Below are 9,227 nucleotides of genomic sequence, written 5' to 3' on the forward strand. Positions count from 1 at the left end.
TTTGAATTGTTTCCCGCTCCCCCCACCCCTTCCTTCTACTGGAAGAAGGCGGGAAAAAGGCAGGAGGGCCTGAGTTCTTGAGGGACTCAGGACTGCACTTTAGGGCTGAGTCGTTCTTGTGTCCTGGATCCCACTTCCACAGACTGGGAGACAAAATTGCAGAATAGCCCTCTTCCTCCTGCTTATCAACAAGACTTTGTGAGAAATAATGAGGAATACGTGTATTAATCCCAGCCTCAAAGTTAAAAGAAATAAATATAAATCTCTTCACAAACATTAAAACCGTTAATAAATATGTTTAAAATGTACTTTACCTCTTTCATTCCCTGGGATTCTACAGGTGCTTATATTTTTTTGGTTTTTTTGGAGCTACTTGGCACTCAGTGTCGGCAAACATCCCAGGGTTGAAAGTAGTGGGAGTTGAAAAGCTATGGAATAGCAATCAAAAAGAAAGGGAAACCCTCAGTGGAAAGTATGCACAGATTGTGAACATGCCAAGAGAGGCTGCCTCATTCTGTGGCCTGTATGCAACATGTGTATTATTGGGGATGGACAAGTGTTGGCTAATAATAAAAATTATTTGAGGTTGGAAAATGTTAATCACTCATGCTGGAATTTAACCAGAATACATGTGTTATTTCACATGGATGTTATCTCCTAGTCTGTAAACCTCTCCCTTCTTAATCAACAGGGAGATGTTATTTTTGCTTGGAGATCTCTAATAATAGTAGTAATAATAGCGGGAAAACTTGGCCAAAAGAAACGTATTTTGCATTGTATAGCTTTTTGTATCATTTGAATTTTTGCTTTTCTGCATATAGTATTTCACTTTAAAGGCAGTTTAAAATATGCTGTTTAACATGTATTAGGCAGGGTGCTACATAATTCATTTCAGTTAGCTCATTTGATCCTCACAACAATCAGATGGAACTGGCATCATAATGGCTTCCTTGAAGTTACATATTTAGTCCATGGAAAGGACAGAAATCACAATTTTCTTCTGAGTCATAGTTATTGTTTAACAAACTGGAAAACACTGAATTATTTTTAAAGATGCAATTTTTAAGCAACTAGAACATTGCCAGGCATTCTTAGCTATTAATTCACTCATCTATCCTTCCATCTAGCCATCCATCCATCCAAAAACACCAAATTTCTGACTTGAAGACACTACTGTTATATTAAACGTGTTGCTACAAAGTGGAATTCATGAGGTTCAACTTAAATTATTGTCCAAGGTGTACTTATTAATTGATGAAAATACGGAGGATCGTGCCAAACATTCCATCTAGTAAGACTGTGACATTTTGAAAGTTTTGAAGTATTGGTTTTGGATTTTGTAATCAGAGAATAGTTACTGCATTTCTAATCTTACTATACTTGTATTGATTATACATATTGAGACACTTGAGAGTTCAATGCTATAGGAATGACTGGACAGGTAGCCTCTGTATACTCTTCAGTATCTTGATAATCAAGCCTGGAACAGTGTGCTGCCCATAGATGCCTTTGGTAAATATTTGTGAAATAAATGGCAACTGAGATTAACTTTTTAAACTTTAGCAAGTGGCATTGAATCCTTGGATAAAGCTTACCTTATGAGCTATATATATCTCTGAGGTTGACCCTACCCTGTTAAATGCAGCATGAGTCCAAACCTTGGCTCTTCCTTTACTAGCTGCCACTTTGGACAAGTCACACAACAGCTCCAGGTCCTCTTTCCTCATCTGTAAAGTGGAGTTACCCCTCATAGAGTTGTAGTGAGGGGTAAATGAATTTATATGGTGAAGAGCTTAAAACCATGTCTAGCACCTCGTAACTCTATGTAAGTCTGTTATTAGTTTCTACTGGGTTCATGCTATTTTTCTGTTTTCTCACTCTATTTTCTTTTGTGTATCACTTTAATAATGGGAAAAAAGTTACATTTTTTAGATGTACAGGCATACCTCAGAGATATTGTGGGTTTGCTTCCAGACCACTGCAATAAAGGAAATATCACAATAAAGTGAGTCACATGGATTTTTTGGTTTTCCAGTAATGTCTATAAAACTTATGTTTACACTATTCTTCAGTCTATTAAGTGTGCAAGAGCATTCTGTCTTTTAAAAAAGTACATATTTTAATTTAAAAATACTTTATTTCTAAAAAATGCTAACCGTCATCTGACAACTCAGGGTTGTCACAAACCTTCAATTTGTGAAAAAGCAAAGTCTGCAAAGCGCAATCAAATGAGGTATGCCTGTACTTTATGTCTGAGCACACTCCCAGCTGTCACCAGCTATCTCTAGCATTTAGATATTAGCTAGATTTTATGCCAAAGCAGGGATCATTTCACTTGCCCTGGATCAAAGTGCGTACACCTGACATCAGCAACCAGCCCGCAAGTGTGCGAGTGTGCCCAGGGCTGGCACAGGACAGACACCCACAAGCCAACTTGAAATCCCTCACAGGTATGTCCAGACTAGCTTTTTCCATGTCCTAGAGCATTTCTGATAACTCCTCTTCTCATCAGATCAGACACCTCTAGATGAGAAACCCAGACACTAATCAGAGGATTAACATGATGAGTCATTTATCCAGGTTCATAATAAGAATGCCTTGTTCACATTCTAAGTGGAATCATTCAACTGTAATCTTTAGTCCTCTCCCCTCCTCCACTGTGGTGGCGATTATAGAAAAGTAAGAGCTTCTTTCTTCTTTCCCAGAGGCGATGGAAGCGCTAATCTTTCCCACTCTCAGCCATGGCTCTCAGCTGCACATTACAATCACCTGGGGAGCCTTAAGATATACTGATGCTTGGGCCCTACTGAATCAGAATCTCTGGTTGACGGACCCAGACATTGTTTCTTGGTTTCGTTTTCTTTGTTTATTTTTGTTGCCGTTTTGTTTTTAGCTCTCCAGGTGATCCTGATTTTCAGTTAGGGTCGAGAGCCACTGACATAGATGGTTTTGTTATTTCCTCAGCACAGCCCCAAACTTGGGCCTAGCTGGATCTTCTGCAGAAAAGGGTTAATCACATCATGATGTAAAATGGAACACCTCGGGAGAAAGTATAGAGAAGTACGTTCTAGTCTAACTGCATGTGAGTCTGTTTGGGCTGAAGGAAAGTATATGTATATGAAGTAAAAAATATGTAACAGAATTGTGGTACAGTGATGGCACAGTCAACAACAATGGTGGCCGTAACAGTAACTGATGGGTATTGGGCATTTCCAACGTGCGTGCACTGTGCTAAGCATTTTACATATATAATCTCTTTTACCCCCAAGCATCCTGTGAGGTTGATATTATCAACCCCATTTTATAGATTAAGAATCTGAGGTTCAGAAAGTAACTTGCTACACAACGGCACACACCTTCCAACTTGGGTTTTCCTCGCTCCAAAGACTATGCTGCCATTGACTGCAGGCCTCGTTGTAGGCCCAGCAGTAGAGGGTCCTGAAAACCACCAGATGGTAACTCTTGAGATAAGCAACTTCCCTTGTTCCTTATCATCCTTTTCCTGGGGACCAGGTCAAATTTTCAATCCTGGTGTGGCCTCTTGTGTGGGGGACTAAAGTACGGAAAAGCTGAGGGCTCTGGATTCATCTAGAATCCAGTATAAGTCTAGAGCCACTTGTTCTTTGGGCTTTGCAGACCAGGCATGAGGTGGGGCACCCTTTAGACTAGATTTCAGGACCTGTCTGGTATCTTGGCAGAGGGAGCTTCAGTTCGGTAAATATTGATGCTGCACATGCTGTGAGCCAAACACTGGTGCCAGGGGTGCAAAGATGAAGAGGCATGGGCTTACCAGGCAGGACGTGGTGGGAGCACAGAGGAAGCACCTGGCCCAACCTGGTGGCTCAGGGAAGACCCAGGCTGTGCCTGGAAGGCTGAATATGAATTAGGTGATCTATGAGTCAGGGTTTAGTACAGGAAGAAACCACTCTAGGTGTTTCAAACAGAGAAATATTTAATACTGAGAATCAAACAGAGGCTTACAAAATTGATGAGCTGGAGGGGCAGAAGTCAGGGGGGTACCCCTGGGCTATTGAGTTCACGGGCCTACCACAGTAGCTATGTTCCAGAAGTTGGGATGGTGCTGCAGCAAGGGCTCTTCACACCCATGAAACTGGTGACTAGACACTGAAACAGGACATTGAGTCCAACAGCATTAAATGCCTCTTAACATTATTGCTCAAACCTTGCTGGCCAACAGCAACAGCAACAGAATGATGCCTTCTCCTTGCATCTGCCTCCAAATCTTACACAAGTGCACCTGATTGACTGAACTTATTTCAGATCAAGACCCTAGCTGCAAGGGAGTCTGAAAAAAGTAGTTTGGCAGTTCGCCATCTCTTCAAGCAAATTACTAGAAGGATAGAATGGACGCTGGAGAGGCAATCACTAGTATCCACTATAGGTAAGGAAACTGAGAAGGACTTCCTAGACAGAGGAATCAGCGCAAGTAACGGGCACAAGGCCATGAAAGAGCACGATTCAAGTGGTGAACAGCTGGGCATGGCTATGCTATCAGAAGCATCTGAATCAAGGTTTTTACCTGAAAGTGCACTCACGTCTAATCAACATATTTTTGATTAATTAGATTCGTATGTACACTGTACACATGACACTCTTTCCTATTGATACAGCGCTTGATTTATTCAACTGACTACTAGTGCAGAGGAGAAAGGAAAGGAGCAAAAAGCATGAAAAAGAATAAATAAAATTGTTAGGTAATAGTCATCCACAAAGAAAACAGAACATTAACCTTCCCCAAGCCTAATGTTGCAAACACTGTTGATTATGTGCCGAGGAGTCATCTCCCCTTTTTCCTTCCTAACAAAACCCCCGTTATTTGTTTTGTTCTGTTTTGTTGGGGAATCCACCCTTTTCTGCATAGCCCTGTGCTTCAGGAGAGGCAGGAGCTTCAGGTCAAGCCCTAAGGAGTAACACGTGATTAGTCTAACCGCTCGTGTTTCTCCCCTTCTTCTTATCAGCGTTTAGGTTACATACATGCATGGACACAGTTCTAGCCAATAAGGCGTGGTGTGGGGGCCAGTGTGAGCTAAGTCTGTCAGGGGCTTACGGGAAAGATCTTCCTCCAAAGGAGAAGTAGTCCTCTCCCCTGCTGGGTATTGTTTTGTCTGCCTGTGATGCCTACCACTGTGGGCACCATCTTGCAACCACAAAGGAGCTAAGTTGACCCAGTGAAGAAGGATGGCATTGAGGCTGCCTGAACTGTTGGCCTCCAGACTTGTTGTTATGTGGTACGATACGCTGCTTATTTTTTAATACATTTGAGTCCCTGTTTTCTTTCACTTGCAACCAAGAACATTGTAACTACTACAGGCAGTCTGTACACTTAGGATGAGATCTGCCCACTTAAACTTGGCTAATGAAGTCTCTGGAGGAGATTTAAGGAGAAAAATTTATTCCCTTTTGTTTCCACCAGAAAAATTGTTGTTTATCCTTCAAGAGCATTCAAGACCCACTCAAATGTCATTTCTGTCAAGCTGAGTGCTTTGTTATTGCCTGTACTCCCACAGCCCTCCCACTACTTCTCTATTACAGCACTTTACTCATATACTCTTTCAGCAAATATTTATTGAGTGCCTATTTTGGGCTTGGTAGTGTTTTAGGCACAGGGGTTACAGTAGGAAACTAAATGCATGGAGATTCCAATCTAGTAGAAGACAGACAATGAATGAAAAAATTTTAATGTGATGACTCTTATCAAAGGGAAAAAAAAGAATTCTTGTAAAAGAGGGGGAAATAACTACCTTGAAATTTATTTTATTGTACTGTGATTCTCTGTTCATATGTCAGTGTTTTCCACTAGATTGTGTGTTCTTGTAACCTCACATCACCCACCACTTCCCTGGGGGATTGCATTTTCCAAAGATGGCTGCGAAAACCTCTCCCATCCCACAGGTTTTTCTGCAATGTGATCTTGCCATTCCCCATAGGGGAGGGATGTAGGAGGTCCTAAGTCTCCTCCTCTTGAATCTCAGTGGGCTTGTGACGGTTTTGACCCATGGACTGTGTTGGAAGTGATGCTCTAAAACTTCCATGGATAGGTCATAAAAGGCTGTGTAGTTTCTACCTGGGTCTCTTGGGACACTTGTTTTTTGGAAGTGCTTTTTCTTGGGACACTCCCTCTTGACACCTACATATAGATGCTCCACTTGACAGTCCCAGCTGAGTGAGCCTTCAAGTCATCCCAGGTTAGGTGAAGAAGCTTCCAGATGATTCCAGCCCCTAACCTCAAGTCATTCCTAGTTGTTCAAGTCTTCCCAACTGAGGCCCCAGATGTCATGAATCAGAGACAAGCCATCCCTGCTGTGCCCTCTCCAAATTCCTGATCCACCGTATCCATGTGCATAATAAAATGCCTGTTGGTTCACACCAGTACTTTGGAGTGGTTTGTTACACAGCAGCAATGACTGGAACCCCCCAGATCTGCCTTTCTGTGAAATTTTAATCCAGTCGACAACTTTTTTTCTTTTCACCTGACCCAGTTGGTGATCAACTTATGCACTGAAGCTTGAGAACTTTCATCCATCTTACTTTCATCCCATTGAGTGTCGCTGTTGATGATATGCATGTGAAATGTCTAGTCTTTTAAAACACAAATCTTCACCATTGATCTTAATATCCTGCTGCAGTGAGTTCCCCAGTTCAATTGTGTGTAGTGGGGAAAAAGTGCCTCCTTTTATCCATTTTAAACATGCTTCCTTTTCATCTCATCTTGTCCTCTTGCTCTTTCCCAAGTAAAGTGATTTCCATTTTGTGGGTACCTAGACACAGAGAACTGAGTTGAGACAATAATCTTTCTTTGGTTACCCAGAAGGCCTCGGGCGTGCTGCGACGGGGAGCAGTGGATTTTAGCTGGTGACTTAAAGGTGGTGGAACACTGTATTCTAATTAGTCACAAGTTTAGTTCCAAGCTTTCAAAAAATAGTCTAGATTCTGCAAGACACAGTAGGTGTCCTCTTGTGGTGCTGGGAAGTAGAGCACAGTAGAGAGGGAAGAGCATTGGCCAGTACATAGGCAATCCGGATTCAAGTCTCATCTTGAGAGCCAGCTGTGTGCCCTTGGGCATAACACTTAGCCTCTCTGGACCTCATTCTCCTCAACTATAGAGTGAAGAGATTCAACCAGAGGGTTCTGGAGCACCCTTTTGCCTCTAACTTTGTATGAATTCTATGTATTTGCCAGTCATTTTGAAACATCTACTACATAAATCCACGGGAAGAAAAAGTTTGGATTCTAAACAGTTTGCCATTTTAGCTTCAAAGTGGAGTTGGAGAGAACCACCACTCCCCCCTAAAAAATTTTCTAGTTTTTAGAAAACTAATGTTATCATTTTCCAAAAACACAATCCAAATTAGGCTTCAATTACCAAAAATAGATCCTGCTGTGACTGTTAAGTGACAGGTCTTGCAACCTGAGTCCTTTTAGTTTGGGGGTGCACCCCAGGGCTCCCATCAGCCTTGCTTTCATGAGCCTCTCAATTCTCACGGTGCCATTGCTCGATGTTTGCATGGGGACAACTCCATTCTAAGTGATGAGAGTGAATGGATGGGGTGAACTGCTGCTGCATATGGCCACCTTGGGGAGGAAAAAGAACATTGTCCCAGTGAGCAGTGCAGTAGGAACTATTCAAGTGAATCTCTAGAAATCTGAAATCTCTTCCCAATTCTTTCTCTCCCTACGAAGAAAAAAGGCAGTTACCATGTGGGACTTGGGGAAAGCATTCAGTCTCACTCAACCTGGACTCATTTCACTAATTTTCTGGTCTGCTTAATATTTCTTCAACAGTTGTGATTCTTAGAACTTCGTGGGCTCTAACCCACTTCTTAAGCTCTGCATCCTGTTTTGTCTTACTGAATTTTCTCTTTCCAATCCCAGGTGGGTGGGGGAAATGCTTCTGATCTCTGATTTTAAAATTCATTACAGAATCTCCACTATTGAAGTGCTACCATGCATGGAGAGGACAGATTGCTTTCACTGTTGGCTTAACAAACTCTATCAATAGCAACAAGTAGCATGACGAGGTTCTACTCAACAGAAACTTACTTGTAAGGTTAAGAAAACCCCTGCGGTCCTTAGACAAAACTTCAGGTAACAAGTAGGAGAATAACAGCAGTAAAAGTAATAAAAAATATATCTAGTGTTTAGAAGAGCTTTTTGAAAATATTCTAAAGAAGAACCCTCCCACACTTTCCTTAATAAGATATCTCATATGTGATCACACATATCCACTTCCTTATCATCAGTATCATATGCGAGGATGTTTTGACGTTTTTGTTAAGGCTTTCAAGGAAGGCTTGAAAACAACACAGCAGCATCTATAATGCATAATACTGTCAGTTGTATCAATGGGAAAACTGAAGATCCCGTAGGATGAATCACTTGGTTATTATCTGCTTATTTAAGTTATTTGGGTAAAACAAGTCAGAAGTGTCGCTTGTTTCTTAGAGCGGTGCTACCCCTGCGAGGCTGCCTTCATGTGCTCAGTGACTCCTTGATTGTAGCTAAAAGGGGGACCCAGGGTTCCACACACCACATTCTGTTCCCCCTTCTGTCATTCCTGCTCACACTCTAGTGGGGGGATGAGTTTGAAGGCTTGTTGTCTTCAAAACCCTTCTGTCTATGTGGGCTATGCTGCATCATTGCTTGTTGCCCAAAGGCGCTCTGCAAAGATAATTTACTGCCTAAGAAAGTGGTATATACAGAACTGGTCAAGCCATGGGTTGCACTTTTTACAAAATTAATAAACAATTTTTTAAAGCAGTTTTAGGTTTACAGAAAATTGAGCAGATAGGGCTTCCCTGGTGGTGCAGTGGTTAACAATCCTCCTGCCAATGCAGGGGACACGGGTTTGATCCCTAGTCTGGGAAGATCCCACATGCCACAGAGCAACTAAGCCCATGTGCCACAACTATTGAGCTTGCGCTCTAGAGCCCGTGAGCCACAACTACTGAGCCCGCGTGCCACAACTACTGAAGCCTGTGCGCCTAGAGCCTGTGCTCCACAACAAGAGAAGCCACCACAATGAGAAGCCTGTGCACCATAACAAAGAGTGGCCCCGCTCACCACAACTAGAGAAAGCCCGCGTGCAGCAACGAAGACCCAACACAGCCAAAAATAAAGAAATAAAGTAAAATAAAATTAAAAAAAAGAAAATTGAGCAGATAGTACAGAGAGTTTCCATATATCCTCTCCTTTTCCCACTCACAGTT

This window comes from Balaenoptera borealis, assembly GCF_965194805.1.
Source record: "Balaenoptera borealis genome assembly, chromosome: 5".
NCBI lineage: Eukaryota > Metazoa > Chordata > Mammalia > Artiodactyla > Balaenopteridae > Balaenoptera > Balaenoptera borealis.